At 47.4% G+C, this 20,220-nt stretch overlaps 1 long non-coding RNA gene across 1 annotated transcript in view; it reads right to left on the bottom strand.

Moving 5' to 3' along the window:
• Positions 1–20,220, bottom strand: part of LOC138643535 (uncharacterized) — a 43,485-nt gene that overhangs the window by 12,303 nt on the left and 10,962 nt on the right. Inside the window, exon 2 of the long non-coding RNA XR_011314164.1 lies at positions 9,173–9,255. This is a non-coding gene — a long non-coding RNA (uncharacterized lncRNA). The remainder of the gene's footprint in view (positions 1–9,172; positions 9,256–20,220) is intronic.

Here is a 20,220-nt window from a genome sequence, read left to right on the forward strand (position 1 = left end):
GGGGATTGTACTGTGGGGTCATCATACTGTGTGGAGGGATTGTACTGTGGGGACATCATACTGTGTGTGGGGGATTGTACTGTGGGGACATCATACTGTGTGGAGGGATTGTACTGTGGGGACATCATACTGTGTGTGGGGGGATTGTACTGTGGGGACATCATACTGTGTGGGGGGATTGTACTGTGGGGTCATCATACTGTGTGGAGGGATTGTACTGTGTGGACATCATACTGTGTGTGGGGGGAATGTACTGTGGGGACATCATACTGTGTGTGGGGGATTGTACTGTGGGGACATCATACTGTTTGTGGGGGATTGTACTGTGGGGACATCATACTGTGTGGAAGGATTGTACTGTGGGGACATCATACTGTGTGTGGGGGGATTGTACTGTGGGGACATCATACTGTGTGGGGGGATTGTACTGTGGGGTCATCATACTGTGTGGAGGGATTGTACTGTGGGGACATCATACTGTATAGAGGGAATGTACTGTGGGGACATCATACTGTGTGTGGGGGGAATGTACTGTGGGGACATCATACTGTGTGTGGGGGATTGTGCTGTGGGGACATCATACTGTGTGGAGGAATGTACTGTGTGGACATCATACTGTGTGTGGGGGGAATGTACTGTGGGGACATCACACTGTATGTGGGGGATTGTACTGTGGGGACATCATACTGTGTGGAGGAATGTACTGTGGAGACATCATACTGTGTGTAGGGGAATGTACTGTAGATATATACTGTGTATGAGGGATGTACTGTGGGGACATCATACTGTGTGTGGGGGGATTGTACTGTGGGGACATCATACTGTGTGTGGGGGGATTGTACTGTGGGGACATCATACTGTGTGGAGGGATTGTACTGTGGGGACATCATACTGTGTGTGGGGGGATTGTACTGTGGGGACATCATACTGTGTGTGGAGGGATTGTACTGTGGGGACATCATACTGTGTGTGGGGGGAATGTACTGTGGGGACATCATACTGTGTGTGGGGGATTGCACTGTGGGGACATCATACTGTGTGTGGGGGGAATGTACTGTGGGGACATCATACTGTGTGGAGGGATTGTACTGTGGGGACATCATACTGTGTGTGGGGGATTGTACTGTGGGGACATCATACTGTGTGGAGGGATTGTACTGTGGGGACATCATACTGTGTGTGGGGGGATTGTACTGTGGGGACATCATACTGTGTGGGGGGATTGTACTGTGGGGTCATCATACTGTGTGGAGGGATTGTACTGTGTGGACATCATACTGTGTGTGGGGGGAATGTACTGTGGGGACATCATACTGTGTGTGGGGGATTGTACTGTGGGGACATCATACTGTGTGTGGGGGGATTGTACTGTGGGGACATCATACTGTGTGGAGGGATTGTACTGTGGGGACATCATACTGTGTGTGGGGGATTGTACTGTGGGGACATCATACTGTGTGGGGGGATTGTACTGTGGGGTCATCATACTGTGTGGGGGTAAATATACTGTGAGGGTCATCATACTGTGTGGGGGGATTGTACTGTGGGGACATCATACTGTGTGTGGGGGATTGTACTGTGGGGACATCATACTGTGTGTGGGGGATTGTACTGTGTGGACATCATACTGTGTGTGGGGGATTGTACTGTGGGGACATCATACTGTGTGTGGGGGATTGTACTGTGTGGACATCATACTGTGTGTGGGGGATTGTACTGTGGGGACATCATACTGTGTGGGGGGATTGTACTGTGGGGACATCATACTGTGTAGAGGGATTGTACTGTGGGGACATCATACTGTGTGGGGGGGATTGTACTGTGGGGTCATCATACTGTGTGGAGGGATTGTACTGTGGGGACATCATACTGTGTGGGGGGATTGTACTGTGGGGTCATCATACTGTGTGGGGGATTGTACTGTGGGGTCATCATACTGTGTGGGGGGATTGTACTGTGGGGTCATCATACTGTGTGGGGGAATGTACTGTGGGGACATCATACTGTGTGTGGAGGAATGTACTGTGAGGTCATCATACTGTGTTGGGGAATGTACAGTGGGGACATAGTGTGTGGGGGGTAAATATACTGTGAGGGTCATCATACTGTGTGAGGAGAGAATGTACTTTGGGGACACCATTCTGTGTGTGTGTGTGGGTGAATGTACTATGGGGACATCATACTGTGTGTGGCGGAATGTACAGTGGAAACATCATACAATGTGTAGTGGATGTATCGTGGACAAGGCACTATAGGAGTTCATAAGACTTACAGCAATTGGGGTGGGGAAGTGGGGGTAGAAATTGGATGGGGGTTTGGGACGATAAAAACCTGAAGGGCGGCTCTGTCCTGTCAGGGAACAGTAGTATTTTACATGCCCCATGGTACAATAGATAGAGGCTCTTTCACAGACTTTTTTTTACCTTCAAGTCAGAAAATCCTAAATGCAGCTTTGGATGTGACTAGAGTAGAAGTAACTCAAGATCAGTGCTTAATAAGCCCCTTAACAGCTGTAAAGCTTTCATGAGGGCCTTTTCTTTCTGCCCCATTTTAGAATATTTGGGGATTTTTGTAATCTTTATTAGAGACTTCTTTAAGCAAATCCTACCAGCCATATGGGCAAAAACATGCAAGGTCGGAGATATCTGCTTATATAGTGATCCTTAAAGGGAATCTGTCACATTGTACTCACAGTCCAATCTACAGGCAGCAGATTATACAACAGGAGGAGCTGAGCAGATTGATATATTGTTCTATGGAAAAAAATGTCAGCATAATTTGTAATTTATTCATCCGAGCCATTGTTCATTCTGTGATTGCTAGTCCAGTGGGCGGTCCTTAGTGATTATAGCATCCTAGAATGTTAGAATAGGAAGGGACCTCTAGGATCATCGTGTCCAACCCGCTGCTCAATGCAGGATTCACTAAACCATCTCAGACAGATGTCTGACCAGCCTCTGTTTGAAGACTTCCATTGAAGGAGAACTCACCACATCTCGTGGCCGCCTGTTCTACTAATTGATCACCCTCACTGTCAGCTAGTTTTTTCTAATATCTAATTTGAATCTTCTCCTTTCAATTACATTCCATTGCGTCTCGTGTTTCCATGTGCACATGAGAATAATGATGATCCTTCTACAATGTGACAGCCCTTCAGATATTTGTAGACAACTATTAAGTCTCATCTTAGGCTTCTTTTTTGCAAGGTAATCATTCCCAGATTCCTTAACCGTTCCTCGTAGGACATACTTTGCAGTCCGCTCACCATTCTGGTAGCTCTTCTCTGAACTTGCTCCAGTTTTTCAATGTCTCTTTTAAAATGTGGTGCCCAGAACTGGACCCAGTATTCCAGATGAGGCCTGACCAAGGAGGAGTAGAGGGGGAGAATTGCTTTATGTGATCTAGACTCTATGCTTCTCTTAATACATCCTTGCACTGTTTTTGGTCTTTTCTTGCTGCTGCATCACACTGTTGACTGAGGTGCAGTCTGTAATCTATTAGTATACACAAGTCTTTTTCACACGTGCTGTTGCTTAGTTCTATTCCTCCCATTTTGTAGATGTCATTTTCGTTTTTCTTGCCCAGATGTAGAATCTTGAATAGGTGTGCGTACAGAGATAACTGCCGGTCACTCTTTAAGCTTGCCCATTGGACTCTTAAACATGCTCATCATTACTGATTCCTTTAAGTGACAACTGCAAAAATCATTTTTATTCATAGATCCAATGAAGCTGAGGGTTCAGCCCAGGGGGTGCATAATATCTGAGTGGTCCCCTAACCAGGTAACCATGTTTGCAATTACGGTGGTGCCCCCTATATGGGTATAGGGGAACCTAAGCAGATGTGTTGTGAATTCCGCTCTTGGGCTCCCTCCGGTGGTTGTAAGTGGCACTTTCGTGAGTTCTGCTCTTGGGCTCCCTCTTGTGGTTTCAAGTGGTATGGCTGCTCCTTGGATTTAGCTGTCAGCAGCTGCTTCCACCGATCGTCTTTTCTGCTCGGCTATTTATGCCTGGCTCTATCCTTCAGCCAGTGCCACTTGTAAATGGTTCCTGGTTGGATTCACTTCTCTTTGGATTTACCTGTTATCCTGACCAGTTCAGCTAAGCTAAGTTTTTGCTTGCTCTTTTCTGTCCATAGATTGTGGACTTATTGTTCTGTGCTTTCTATGTTTGTTCAGCTTATCAGTATGAATTAATTCTGTCTTGCTGGAAGCTCTGGGAGGCAGATTTACCCTCCACACCTTTAGTCAGGTGTGGAGATTTTTTGTTAACGCTGCGTGGATTTTTGTAGTGTTTTATACTGACCGCACAGTATTCCATCCTGTCCTATCTATTTAGCTAGACTGGCCTCCTGTGCTCATCCTGGTTTCATTCTGTGTATGTCTTTTCCCTCTCCACTCACAGTCATTATTTGTCGGAGGCTAATCTTTCCTTTGGGGATTTTCTCTGAGGCAAGGTAGTTTTCCTGCATCTCTCTTTAGGGGTAGCTAGCTCTTAGGCTGTGTCGAGGTGCCTAGGGAGAGTTAGGAGCATCCCACGGCTACTTCTAGTGTTGTGTTGAGCTTAGGGACTGCGGTCAGTACAGATACCACTTCCTTCAGAGCTCGTTCTATGTTGCTCCTAAACCACCGCATCATAACACAGATGACTGTGCTGTTACTGAAATTTAATCTCTATACAAAGACCAACACTGATATTACCACTATATAGTGACTAGGGAGACATGGGGGGGTCAGCGGGTGCTTTTGTCCGCTGGCTCAAGACCACACGGACCAGGGATCATCCCACAGTATGCCCCCTCTCCTTTCATCGTGTGGATAATACTACTCAGCGAGCCCAGGGTGAGGGTAAAACAGTGTTAGCAATACTTTATTGAACCACAAAACAGGCATATAACACAGAACAGTTTCATCATAGTACCCCAGATGGTGCACATTACAGAGTCTCACCCTTTCGCTGACTCACCGGGATTAGAGCAACTGCAACTTCCAGGACCAACTGCCCCGCCTGTGCCATGCACAGAGAGGAGGTAACGACAAGCTTAGGAAGCTGACAGTCCGTTGAGATACAAGGCCAGGTGACTGGAGGGTCACAACCTGACTTCTCCGAACATCTCCATGGAGCCAGGTGACCAGTGGGTCCAAATTCTGGCTTCCTCAAACCAGGGGCGGACACAAGCAGCAATGGGCCCCTATGCAGGAAATACATTCGGGGCCCCCTCATGCATGTACACTGTATATAAAATACCTATAATAACATATGTGTATACACAGCAGTATACACACACATACTAGCCCTATACAGACAGCAGTATACATACAGCAGAAATTACACACACTAGCAATATATACACACACAGCACTGCAGTATACACACACAGCAGTATACACACACATACTAGCCCTATATATACACACACACACAGCAGTATACACACTAGCTCTATATACACACACAGCAGTATACACACACATACTAGCCCTATATATATACACTAGCTCTATATACACACACAGCAGTATACACACACATACTAGCCCTATATATATATATACACACACACACACAGCAGTATACACACTAGCTCTATATACACACACAGCAGTATACACACATATACTAGCCCTATATATATATATATATATACACACACACACACACACAGCAGTATACACACTAGCTCTGTATACACACACAGCAGTATACACACATATACTAGCCCTATATATATATACACACACACACACACACACACACAGCAGTATACACACTAGCTCTATATACACACACAGCAGTATACACACATATACTAGCCCTATATATATATATACACACACACACACACAGCAGTATACACACTAGCTCTATATACACACACAGCAGTATACACACACATACTAGCCCTATATATACACATACACACAGCAGTATACACACTAGCTCTATATACACACACAGCAGTATACACACATATACTAGCCCTATATATACACACACACACAGCAGTATACACACTAGCCCTATATACACGCACAACAGTATACACACGTACCAACCCTATATATACACACACACAGCAGTATACACACTAGCCGTATACACACACAGCAGTAAACACACATATACTAGCCCTATATATATATATACACACACACTATTAATATATATATATATATTTATATATATATATACACACACAGCAGTATACACACACTAGCAATATATATACACACACAGCAGTATACACACACACACTAGCTATATATACACACACACTAGCAATATATATATATATATATATATACACACACACACACACACTATATATACACACACACTAGCAATATATACACACACACACACTAGCTATATATACACACACACACACACACTAGACAGATCAACATCCATCACATGGACTATGTACAGTACCTACAGAGAGTGCAGTTGCAGGGAGCTGGTCAGTCCCAGAACACAGGAAATGAGCAGGGGAGACATGGAGCCTGTCCAGACTGTCAGCTCTCATCCCTGCAGACTCCCGGCGGGCCAGGCCTTCTCCTATCTCCTACCTGGAGTAGTAATTCCTCCTCCCCTCCCCCTATTTTCATGTGTATCCACTATCCCAGTCCTGCCGATCACTGGGGCTCTGGGAAGAATGTGCACCTGCACAGCAGCGAGTCAGAGACGCATCTTCAGTGACTCCCTCACTCCTCTTCCAGTGTCTGCCGCCCCTCACCACACTGCACCAGTGACAGCCGGACAGCAGCGTAATGTCTGCTAACAGGTGAGGTCAGGCAGGGGCCCCTTTTGACCATCATATCACGTGTGCAGTAGAGCGGGCCCTCTGCTTCTCCTGTTAGCAGTAATCCTGCCGCCGGCTGTCTTTCACCGCCTTGCTTTCTCGGTCCTTCAGGGGCCCCCTCCGGCTCTGGGCCCCGGTGCAGTTGCACAGGTTGAACCGGCGGTATGTCCGCCCATGCCTCAAACGTAACCATGGGTTTAGTGATGGTCAAAGGAGCAGATCTGTATTCTTTCAGTCGGAGTTATGGTCCCCTATGCTGGTATCCTGTAAATTGTCAAATCTGTGTCCCTCATGATGGAGCCATGAAGTCCTGGCTGCTGTCTTGTAGAGTGTTCCTGGCTGTGGTTTTGTAAAGAATCTCTGGTTCTTTGGATCTCTTGATAGAGAGGCATATCACCTTTATACAGTTCAGAACTGTTGTCGCATCATTCGCATCATTTAATCAAATTGCATAACTTTTACTTCTCTGTTTTGCATGTCAGCAAAGCACAGGGTCCCACACAATGGTCAATCATCATATTATCAAACACCGATTGTTCAATGACCCTGCGTCTCTGTCTTACAGAGATAGCAGACAATAAGCTGTAGGAGCTGATATACAGTTAGGGCCAGAAATATTTGGACAGTGACACAAGTTTTGTTATTTTAGCTGTTTACAAAAACATGTTCAGAAATACAATTATATATATAATATGGGCTGAAAGTGCACACTCCCAGCTGCAATATGATAGTTTCCACATCCAAATCGGAGAAAGGGTTTAGGAATCATAGCTCTGTAATGCATAGCGTCCTCTTTTTCAAGGGACCAAAAGTAATTGGACAATGGACTCTAAGGGCTGCAATTAACTCTGAAGGCGTCTCCCTCGTTAACCTGTAATCAATGAAGTAGTTAAAAGGTCAGGGGTGGATTCCAGGTGTGTGGTTTTGCATTTGGAAGCTGTTGCTGTGAGCAGACAACATGCGGTCAAAGGAACTCTCAATTGAGGTGAAGCAGAACATCCTGAGGCTGAAAAAAAATAAAAAATCCATCAGAGAGATAGCAGACATGCTTGGAGTAGCAAAATCAACAGTTGGGTACATTCTGAGAAAAAAGGAATTGACTGGTGAGCTTGGGAACTCAAAAAGACCTGGGCGTCCACAGATGACAACAGTGGTGGATGATCGCCGCATACTTAATTTGGTGAAGAAGAACCCGTTCACAACATCAACTGAAGTCCAGAACACTCTCAGTGAAGTAGGTGTATCTGTCTCTAAGTCAACAGTAAAGAGAAGACTCCATGACAGTAAGTACAAAGGGTTCACATCTAGATGCAAACCATTCATCAATACCAAAAATAGACAGAAAACACCTCAAGAAGCCAGCTCAGTTCTGGAAAAGTATTCTATGGACAGATGAGACAAAGATCAACCTGTACCAGAATGATGGGAAGAAAAAAGTTTGGAGAAGAAAGGGAACGGCACATGATCCAAGGCACACCACATCCTCTGTAAAACATGGTGGAGGCAACGTGATGGCATGGGCATGCATGGCTTTCAATGGCACTGGGTCACTTGTGTTTATTGATGACATAAGAGCAGACAAGAGTAGCCGGATGAATTCTGAAGTGTACCGGGATATACTTTCAGCCCAGATTCAGCCAAATGCTGCAAAGTTGATTGGACGGCGCTTCATAGTACAGATGGACCATGACCCCAAGCATACAGCCAAAGCTACCCAGGAGTTCATGAGTGCCAAAAAGTGGAACATTCTGCAATGGCCAAGTCAATCTCCAGATCTAAACCCAATTGAGCATGCATTTCACTTGCTCAAATCCAGACTTAAGACGGAAAGACCCACAAACAAGCAAGACCTGAAGGCTGCGGCTGTACAGGCCTGGCAAAGCATTATGAAGGAAACCCAGCGTTTGGTGATGTCCATGGGTTCCAGACTTAAGGCAGTTATTGCCTCCAAAGGATTTGCAACAAAATATTGAAAATAAAAATATTTTGTTTGGGTTATGTTTATTTGTCCAATTACTTTTGACCTCCTAAAATGTGGAGTGTTTGTAAAGAAATGTGTACAATTCCTACATTTTCTATCAGATATTTTTGTTCAACCCTTCAAATTAAACGTTACAATCTGCACTTGAATTCTGTTGTAGAGGTTTCATTTCAAATCCAATGTGGTGGCATGCAGAGCCCAACTCGCGAAAATTGTGTCACTGTCCAAATATTTCTGGCCCTAACTGTAAGAGGCCAACATCAGACAATCTCAAAAATCAACATTTAACAGATGTCTGAAGAAATTCATATTAAATGCTGTGTTGTCACAGTTACCATATAGTCTTAGAACATGTTACACAAAATAGTACAGCTATTGATGGTTACTTACAGGTGACGTTATTTCTCACGGAGTTTTTCTGTATTTTCCATCTGGCCCAGACCCACATGACAACTTCTTCAGCCAGGAATTGTCTGCAGAGTTTACAAAAAAAAGACACATCTGGCTTGACCCCATCTATCCACAATCTGCACAAAGTCCTCCATATAGTAATAAAAATAAGAACAGCACAACTACTTATCTTCGGGTGCAAATCCCCCCAGGCAACCTGTCCAATGATTGTCCAAACTGCACACAAATTCAAAAAAGAGGGCAGCACTCCATCTCCTTGGTGAAAAACGTGCAGGATTTATTCAACCCACATGTCTGGGCCGAGACATGTAGGTTGAATAAATCTATTATCTATCTACATATCTATTATCTATCTATTATCATCTACCTATTATCTATATATATATATATATATATATACGAGGCATCGTGATTACTCGCTAATCCCACCCATGCACAGTATCTCCGCCCCCCACCACATCACCACACATAATCCCGCCCCCCACCTCATTACCACACATAATCCCGCCCCCTCACCACATCACCACACATAATCCCGCCCCCCACCTCATTACCACACATAATCCCGCCCCCCACCCCATTACCACACATAATCCCGCCCCCCACCTCATTACCACTCATAATCCCGCCCCCTCACCACATCACCACACATAATCCCGCCCCCCATTCCATTACCACACATAATCCCGCCCCCCACCCCATTACCACACATAATCTCACCACATCACCACATATAATCCCGCCCCCCACCCCATTACCCCACACAATCCCGCCCCCCCACCACATCACCACATATAATCCCGCCCCCACCCCATTACCACACATAATCCCGCCCCCCACCACATCACCACACATAATCCCGTCCTCCACCCCATTACCACACATAATCCCGCCCTCCACCACATCACCACACATAATCCCACCCCCACTACATCACCACACATAATCCCACCCCCACTACATCACCACACATCATCCCACCCCACTACATCACCACACATAATCCCGCCCCCCACCACATCACCACACATAATCTTGCACCCCACCACATCACCACATATAATCCAGCCCCCCACCACATCACCACACATAATCTTGCACCCCACCACATCACCACATATAATCCAGCCCCCCACCACATCACCACACATAATCTTGCCCCCCCATCACATTACCACACATAATCCCACCCCCACCACATCACCACATACAATCCCACCCCCCAACACATCACCACACACAATCCCACCCCCAACACCACCACACATAATCCCGCCCCCACACCAGATTACAACACATAGTCCTACCCCCCACATTACCACATATAATCCCACCCCCCACTCCATTACCACACATAATCTTGCCCCCCACCACATTACCACACATAATCCCACCCCCACCACATTACCACACATAATCCTGCCCCCCACCACATCACCACACATAATCCAGCCCCCCACCACATCACCACACATAATCTCGCACCCCCACCCTATTACCACACATAATCCCACCCCCCAACACTTCACCACACATAATCCCGCCCCCACCACCACACAAAATCCCACCCCCCCATCACATTACAACAGATAATCCCACCCCCCACCACATTACCACACATAATCCTGCCCCCCACCATATTACCACACATAATCCCGCCCCCCAACACATTACCACACATAGTCCTGCCCCCCACCACCACACAAAATCCCGCCCCCACCACATTACCACAGATAATCCCACCCTCCACCACATTACCACACATAATCCTGCCCCCCACCACATTACCACATAATCCCGCCCCCCACCACATCACCACACATAATCCCGCCCCCCAACACATCACCACACATAATCCCGCACCCCCACCCTATTACCTCACATAATCCCGCCCCCCAACACATCACCACACATAATCCCGTCTCCCACCACCACACAAAATCCCGCCCCCACCACATTACCACAGATAATCCCACCCCCACCACATTACTACATATAATCCCGCCCCCCCACAACATTAGCACACATAATCCCGCCCCTCCACCACATCACCACACATAATCCCACCCTCCAACACATCACCACACATAATCCCGCACCCCCACCCTATTACCACACATAATCCCACCCCACAACACATCACCACACATAATCCCGCCCCCCACCACCACACAAAATCCCGCCCCCCACCACATTAGCACAGATAATCCCACCCCCCACCACATCACCACACATAATCCCGTCCCCCACAGGCGCGGGCTGGCCCAGGTGGCAGAAATGCATATGCCCCCCGGGCCGGGGTCTAAGCAGCTGCACAGGGCCGCTGGAGGACTGGCAGTGACTAATACATAGCGCACCTGTAGTGCGCGATGGTGTCATCCCGCCAGCAGCCCTAACATGCAAGCTGCAGGGGTATGTGATGAGCAGGCTCCTATGCGCCACTGCCACTCTGAGGGAGAGAGCCAGCAGCCAAGATGAAAGGTCAGAATACCGGCATACCGGCCTGTGTGTGCACGGAGCTCCGGCTTCTCCTGCTCTTATCTGCTATCCCGGCAGAGAGGGAGAGATGGGGGAGGTGCCGGGACAGTGCAGAGCTGTGAGCAGGAGAAACTGAAGAGCTGCACATGGACATCAGCCACCCCTGCACCACAGAGGAGAGTGTCTGTGTGTGTATGAGGAGAGAGTGTGTGTGTGTATGAGGAGAGTGTGTGTGTGTGTGTGTGTGTGAGCTGCGTGCGTGCGTGCGTGTGTGTGTGAGCTGCGTGCATGCGTGTGTGTGTGTGAGCTGCGTGTGTGTGTGAGCTGCGTGCATGCGTGTGTGTGTGAGCTGCGTGCGTGTGTGTGTGTGTGAGCTGCGTGCATGTGTGCGTGTGAGCTGCGTGCATGTGTGCGTGTGAGCTGCGTGCGTGTGTGTGTGAGCTGCGTGCGTGCGTGTGTGTGAGCTGCGTGCGTGCGTGTGTGTGAGCTGCGTGCGTGTGTGTGCTGCGTGCATCTGTGAGCTGCATGTGTGTCATTATACAGTGGGGCCGTGCGTGTGCGTGTCATTATACAGTGGGGCCGTGCGTGTGCCTGTCATTATATAGTGGGGCCGTGCGTGTGCCTGTCATTATACAGTGGGGCCATGCGTGTGCGTGTCATTATACAGTGGGGCCGTGCGTGTGCCTGTCATTATATAGTGGGACTGTGCGTGTGCCTGTCATTATACAGAGGGGGGCTGTGTGTGTGTGTGTCATTATACAGTGGGGCCGTGCGTGTGCCTGTCATTATACAGTGGGGCTGTGTGTGTTTGTCATTATACAGTGGGGCTGTGCATGTGTGTCATTATACAGTGGGGCCGTGCGTGTGCCTGTCATTATACAGTGGGGCCGTGCGTTTGCCTGTCATTATACAGTGGGGCCGTGCGTGTGCCTGTCATACAGTGGGGCCGTGCGTGTGCCTGTCATTATAGAGTGGTGCTGTTGCGCGTGTGTGTGTGTGTGTGTCATTATACAGTCGGGCTGTGCGTGTGTGTGTCATTATACAGTGGGGCTGTACATGTGTGTGTGTGTATGTCATTATATAGTGGGGCTGTGTGTGTGTCATTATACAGTGGGGCTGTGCGTGTGTGTGTCATTATACAGTGGGGCTGTGCGTGTGTGTGTCATTATACAGTGGGGCTGTGCGTGTGTGTGTCATTATACAGTGGGGCTGTGCGTGTGTGTGTCATTATACAGTGGGGCTGTGCGTGTGTGTGTCATTATACAGTGGGGCTGTGCGTGTGTGTGTCATTATACAGTGGGGCTGTGCGTGTGTGTGTCATTATAGAGTGGGGCTGTGCGTGTCATACAGTAGGGCTGTGCGTGTGCCTGTCATTATATAGTGGGGTTGTGCGTGTGTCATTATACAGTGGGGCTGTGGGTGTGTGTTTGTCATTATACAGTGGGGCTGTGCGTGTGCCTGTCATACAGTGGGGCTGTGCATGTGTCATTATACAGTGGGGCTGTGCGTGTGTGTGTCATTATGCAGTGGGGTTGTGCGTGTGTGTCATTATACAGTGGGGCTGTGCGTGTGTGTCATTATACAGTGGGGCTGTGCGTGTGTGTATGCCATTATACAGTGTGGTTGTGCGTGTGTGTGTGTCATTATACAGTGGGGCTGTGCGTGTGTGTGTCATTATACAGTGGGGCTGTGCGTGTGTGTGTCATTATACAGTGGGGCTGTGCGTGTGTGTGTCATTATACAGTGGGGCTGTGCGTGTGTGTGTCATTATACAGTGGGGCTGTGCGTGTGTGTGTCATTATACAGTGGGGCTGTGCGTGTGTGTGTCATTATACAGTGAGGCTGTGCATGTGCCTGTCATACAGTGGGGCTGTGTGTGTGACATTATACAGTGGGGCTGTGCGTGTGTGGGTGTCATTATACAGTGGGGCTGTGTGTGTCATACAGTGGGGCTGTGTGGGTGTCATTATACAGTGGGGCTGTGGGTGTCATTATACAGTGGGGCTGTGTGTGTCATACAGTGTGGCTGTGTGTGTGTGTCATTATACAGTGGGGCAGTGTGTGTCATTATACAGTGGGGCTGTGTGTCATTATACAGTGTAGCTGTGTGTGTGTGTGTCATTATACAGTGGGGCTGTGTGTCATTATACAGTGTGGCTGTGTGTGTGTGTCATTATACAGTGTAGCTGTGTGTGTGTGTCATTATACAGTGGGGCTGTGTGTCATTATACAGTGTGGCTGTGGCTGTGTGTCATTATACAGTGTGGCTGTGTGTCATTATACAGTGTGGCTGTGTGTGTGTGTCATTATACAGTGGGGCAGTGTGTGTCATTATACAGTGGGGCTGTGTGTCATTATACAGTGTAGCTGTGTGTGTGTGTCATTATACAGTGGGGCTGTGTGTCATTATACAGTGTGGCTGTGTGTGTGTGTCATTATACAGTGTAGCTGTGTGTGTGTGTCATTATACAGTGGGGCTGTGTGTCATTATACAGTGTGGCTGTGTGTGTCATTATACAGTGGGGCTGTGTGTCATTATACAGTGGGGCTGTGTGTCATTATACAGTGTGGCTGTGTGTGTGTGTCATTATACAGTGAGGCTGTGTGTCATTATACAGTGTAGCTGTGTGTGTGTGTCATTATACAGTGTGGCTGTGTGTGTGTGTCATTATACAGTGTAGCTGTGTGTGTGTGTCATTATACAGTGGGGCTGTGTGTCATTATACAGTGTAGCTGTGTGTGTGTGTCATTATACAGTGTGGCTGTGTGTGTGTGTCATTATACAGTGTGGCTGTGTGTGTCATTATACAGTGTGGCTGTGTGTGTGTGTCATTATACAGTGGGGCTGTGTGTGTGTGTCATTATACAGTGGGGCTGTGTGTCATTATACAGTGGGGCTGTGTGTGTCATTATACAGTGGGGCTGTGTGTGTCATTATACAGTGTGGCTGTGTGTGTGTGTCATTATACAGTGGGGCTGTGTGTGTGTGTCATTATACAGTGGGGCTGTGTGTCATTATACAGTGTAGCTGTGTGTGTGTGTCATTATACAGTGGGGCTGTGTGTGTGTGTCATTATACAGTGGGGCTGTGTGTCATTATACAGTGTGGCTGTGTGTGTGTGTCATTATACAGTGGGGCTGTGTGTGTGTGTCATTATACAGTGGGGCTGTGTGTGTGTGTCATTATACAGTGGGGCTGTGTGTGTCATTATACAGTGTGGCTGTGTGTGTCATTATACAGTGTGGCTGTGTGTGTGTGTCATTATACAGTGGGGCTGTGTGTGTGTGTCATTATACAGTGGGGCTGTGTGTCATTATACAGTGTAGCTGTGTGTGTGTGTCATTATACAGTGGGGCTGTGTGTGTCATTATACAGTGGGGCTGTGCATGTGTCTGTCATTATACAGTGGGGCTGTGTGTGTGTGTCATTATACAGTGGGGCTGTGTGTGTCATACAGTGTAGCTGTGTGTGTGTGTCATTATACAGTGGGGCTGTGCATGTGTCTGTCATTATACAGTGGGGCTGTGCGTGTGTGTGTGTGTGCCATTGGTGCATTCACTCTGTCATTCTTTGGACTGCAGACTTGTGCTTCTCACATTGCTGGCAGTGCTGTGGTTATTTGGCGGGTGTGTGGCTGTAAGTTTGTGATTTGCATACATGCGGTCACATGCCGACCAGACTTGCATGGCCTAATGCAACTGTATTGAACAAGGCCCAAAACAGTCTAGTCGAAATGTGGCTGGGAATATATATATCGCATGCTTGCAGTCACAAGACCACCTGTTGCCGGCACCAGAGAATCTTCATAGCGCATGATATGAGGATTCACACATAGTGTCTGTAGACATGTAGCATAAGATCCGACAACCCCTTTAAGGATGAGCCGCTACTCATGGGCCACTGCTGTGTGCTTGCCCCCCAGGCTAAAATTTGCCAGTCAGCCCCTGGTCCCCCACCACATCACCACACAAAATCTCGCCCCCACCACATCACCACACATAATCCTGCCCCCCACCACATCACCACACATAATCCTGCCCCCACCACATCACCACACATAATCCCACCCCCCACCACATCACCACACATAATCCCGCCCCCCACCACATCACCACACATAATCCCGCCCCCCACCAAATCATCACACATAATCCCGCCCCTCCACCACATCACCACACATAATCCCATCCCCCACCACATTACCACACATAATCCCATCCCCCACCACATTACCACACATAATCCCGCCCCCCACCACATCAGCACACATAATCCCACCCCCACCACATTACCACAGATAATCCCGCCCCCACCACATTACCACACATAATTCCCCCACATTACCACATGAGGCTCTGTCCCCACACATTACCACACGAGGCTCCGTCCCCACACATTACCACACAAGGCTCCGTCCCCACACATTACCACACGAGGCTCCGTTCCTACACATTACCACATGAGGCTCCATCCCCCCACATTACCACACGAGGCTCCGTCCCCAAACATTACCACACGAGGCTCCGTCCTCACACAGTACCACACGAGGCTCTGTCCCCCACATTACCACACGAGGCTCCGTTCCTACACATTACCACATGAGGCTCCGTCCCCCACATTACCACACGAGGCTCTGTCCCCCACATTACCACACGAGGCTCCATCCACACACATTACCACACGAGGCTGCGTCCCCACACATTACCTCACGAGGCTCCGTCCCCTCACATTACCACACAAGGCTGCGTCCTCACACATTACCACACAAGGCTCCGTCCACACACATTACCACACGAGGCTCCGTCCCCACATTACCACACGAGGCTCTGTCCCCACACATTACCACACGAGGCTGCGTCCCCACATTACCACACGAGGCTCTGTCCCCACACATTACCACACGAGGCTGCGTCCCCACACATTACCTCACGAGGCTCCGTCCCCTCACATTACCACACAAGGCTGCGTCCTCACACATTACCACACATAATTCCCCCACATTACCACACGAGACTCCGTCCTCACACATTACCACACGAGGCTCCGTCCACACACATTACCACACGAGGCTCCGTCCCCACATTACCACACGAGGCTCTGTCCCCACACATTACCACACGAGGCTGCGTCCCCACACATTACCTCACGAGGCTCCGTCCCCTCACATTACCACACAAGGCTGCGTCCTCACACATTACCACACAAGGCTCTGTCCCCACACATTACCACACAAGGCTCCGTCCCCCCACATTACCACACGAGGCTCCGTCCCCTCACATTACCACACGAGGCTCCGTCCCCTCACATGACCACACGAGGCTCTGTCCCCTCACATAACCACACGAGGCTCCGTCCCCTCACATTACCACACGAGGCTGCGTCCCCACACATTACCACACGAGGCTGCGTCCCCACACATTACCACACGAGGCTCCGTCCTCACACATTACCACACGAGGCTCCGTCCCCCACACATGTGATTGTGTTTACAGAGAAATTTTAACTTAATTTACGTTTCGTTATGAAATTTGTTTAGATGCTGGAATGAATAAAAAATGCACATCTTACTGAATCCAGTTTGTTTTTGATTTTACACTGTGAATAAAATGTATTATTAGTATTATTCAGATTTTTAATGATTATTATTGTTATTAACTTCATTTTAAGTTAATTTACCACCTGCATAAGCGCTATTGAATGTTGTCATTATTTACTTTAGTTTAATCATCAGCAGCGTTAATTAGATAGCAATGAGTGTGCCGAGCGTTAGCTGGCTGGAAACAGCTAGTATATATACAGTGGGGCAAAAAAGTATTTAGTCAGTCAGCAATAGTGCAAGTTCCACCACTTAAAAAGATGAGAGGCGTCTGTAATTTGCATCATAGGTAGACCTCAACTATGGGAGACAAACTGAGAAAAAAAAAAATCCAGAAAATCACATTGTCTGTTTTTTTATCATTTTTTTTGCATATTATGGTGGAAAATAAGTATTTGGTCAGAAACAAACAGTCAAGATTTCTGGCTCTCACAGACCTGTAACTTCTTCTTTAAGAGTCTCCTCTTTCCTCCACTCATTACCTGTAGTAATGGCACCTGTTTAAACTTGTTATCAGTATAAAAAGACACCTGTGCACACCCTCAAACAGTCTGACTCCAAACTCCACTATGGTGAAGACCAAAGAGCTGTCAAAGGACACCAGAAACAAAATTGTAGCCCTGCACCAGGCTGGGAAGACTGAATCTGTAATAGCCAACCAGCTTGGAGTGAAGAAATCAACAGTGGGAGCAATAATTAGAAAATGGAAGACATACAAGACCACTGATAATCTCCCTCGATCTGGGGCTCCACGCAAAATCCCACCCCGTGGGGTTAGAATGATCACAAGAATGGTGAGCAAAAATCCCAGAACCACGCGGGGGGACCTAGTGAATGAACTGCAGAGAGCTGGGACCAATGTAACAAGGCCTACCATAAGTAACACACTACACCACCATGGACTCAGATCCTGCAGTGCCAGACTTGTCCCACTGCTTAAGCCAGTACATGTCCGGGCCCGTCTGAAGTTTGCTAGAGAGCATTTGGATGATCCAGAGGAGTTTTGGGAGAATGTCCTATGGTCTGATGAAACCAAACTGGAACTGTTTGGTAGAAACACAACTTGTCGTGTTTGGAGGAAAAAGAATACTGAGTTGCATCCATCAAACACCATACCTACTGTAAAGCATGGTGGTGGAAACATCATGCTTTGGGGCTGTTTCTCTGCAAAGGGGCGAGGACGACTGATCCAGGTACATGAAAGAATGAATGGGGCCATGTATCGTGAGATTTTGAGTGCAAACCTCCTTCCATCAGCAAGGGCATTGAAGATGAAACGTGGATGGGTCTTTCAACATGACAATGATCCAAAGCACACCGCCAGGGCAACGAAGGAGAGGCTTCGTAAGAAGCATATCAAGGTCCTGGAGTGGCCTAGCCAGTCTCCAGATCTCAACCCTATAGAAAACCTTTGGAGGGAGTTGAAAGTCCGTGTTGCCAAGCGAAAAGCCAAAAACATCACTGCTCTAGAGGAGATCTGCATGGAGGAATGGGCCAACATACCAACAACAGTGTGTGGCAACCTTGTGAAGACTTACAGAAAACGTTTGACCTCTGTCATTGCCAACAAAGGATATATTACAAAGTATTGAGATGAAATTTTGTTTCTGACCAAATACTTATTTTCCACCATAATATGCAAATAAAATGATAAAAAAACAGACAATGTGATTTTCTGGATTTTTTTTTCTCAGTTTGTCTCCCATAGTTGAGGTCTACCTATGATGTAAATTACAGACGCCTCTCATCTTTTTAAGTGGTGGAACTTGCACTATTGCTGACTGACTAAATACTTTTTTGCCCCACTGTATATCTATTATTTGTCTATTATCTATCTATCTATCTATCTATCTATCTATCTATCTATCTATCTATCTATCTATCTATCTATATATCTATTATCTATCTATTATCTATCTATCTATCCATCTATTATTTAGCTATTATCTATCTATTATCTATCTACCTATATCTGTCATCTATCTATTACTTATCTATTATCTATCTATATATCTATTATTTATCTATATTTCTATCTATTATCTATCTATATATCTATTATTTATCTATCTATTATCATCTAACCCTCTATTATCTATCTACTAGATGGGGGCCCGATTCTAATGCATCGGGTATTCTAGAATATGCATGTCCACGTAGTATATTGCCCAGCCACGTAGTATATTGCACAGCCCACGTAGTATATTGCCCAGCCACGTAGTATATTGCCCAGCCACGTAGTATATTGCCCAGCCATGTAGTATATTGCCCAGTGTCGTAGTATATTGCCCAGTGACGTAGTATGCCCAGCCACGTAGTATATTGCCCAGCGATGTAGTATATTGCCCAGCCACGTAGTATATAGCAGAGCCACGTAGTATATTGCACAGCAACGGAGTATATTGCCCAGCCACGTAGTATATTGCCCAGCCACATAGTATATTGCCCAGCCACGTAGTATATTGTCCAGCCACGTAGCATATTGCCCAGTCACGTAGTATATTGCCCAGCCACGTAGTATATTGCCCAGCCACGTAGTATATTGCCCAGCCACGTAGTATATTGCCCAGTCACGTAGTATATTGCCCAGTCACGTAGTATATTGCCCAGTGACGTAGTATATTGCCCAGCCACATAGTATATTGCACAGCGACGGAGTATACAGCACAGAGCCACGTAGTATAGAGACTTAAAAAAAAATAAACATATACTCACCTTCCGAAGGCCCGTTGAAGTCCTGCTATACTCACCATCCGCCGCCCTTCCCGCTCCTCGCCACGCTCCCGGGACCGCTCCATTGCAAGCGGCAGCTTCCGGTCCCAGGGCTGGTGTGAGCAGGACCTATGATGACGTCGCGGTCACATGACAGTGACGTCACGGCAGGTCCTTGTCGCACACAAGGCCTGGGATGGGACTGGATGCTGCCGCTTGCAATGTAGTATATTGCCCTGC

This window comes from Ranitomeya imitator, chromosome 6 (assembly GCF_032444005.1).
Source record: "Ranitomeya imitator isolate aRanImi1 chromosome 6, aRanImi1.pri, whole genome shotgun sequence".
Classification (NCBI taxonomy): domain Eukaryota; kingdom Metazoa; phylum Chordata; class Amphibia; order Anura; family Dendrobatidae; genus Ranitomeya; species Ranitomeya imitator.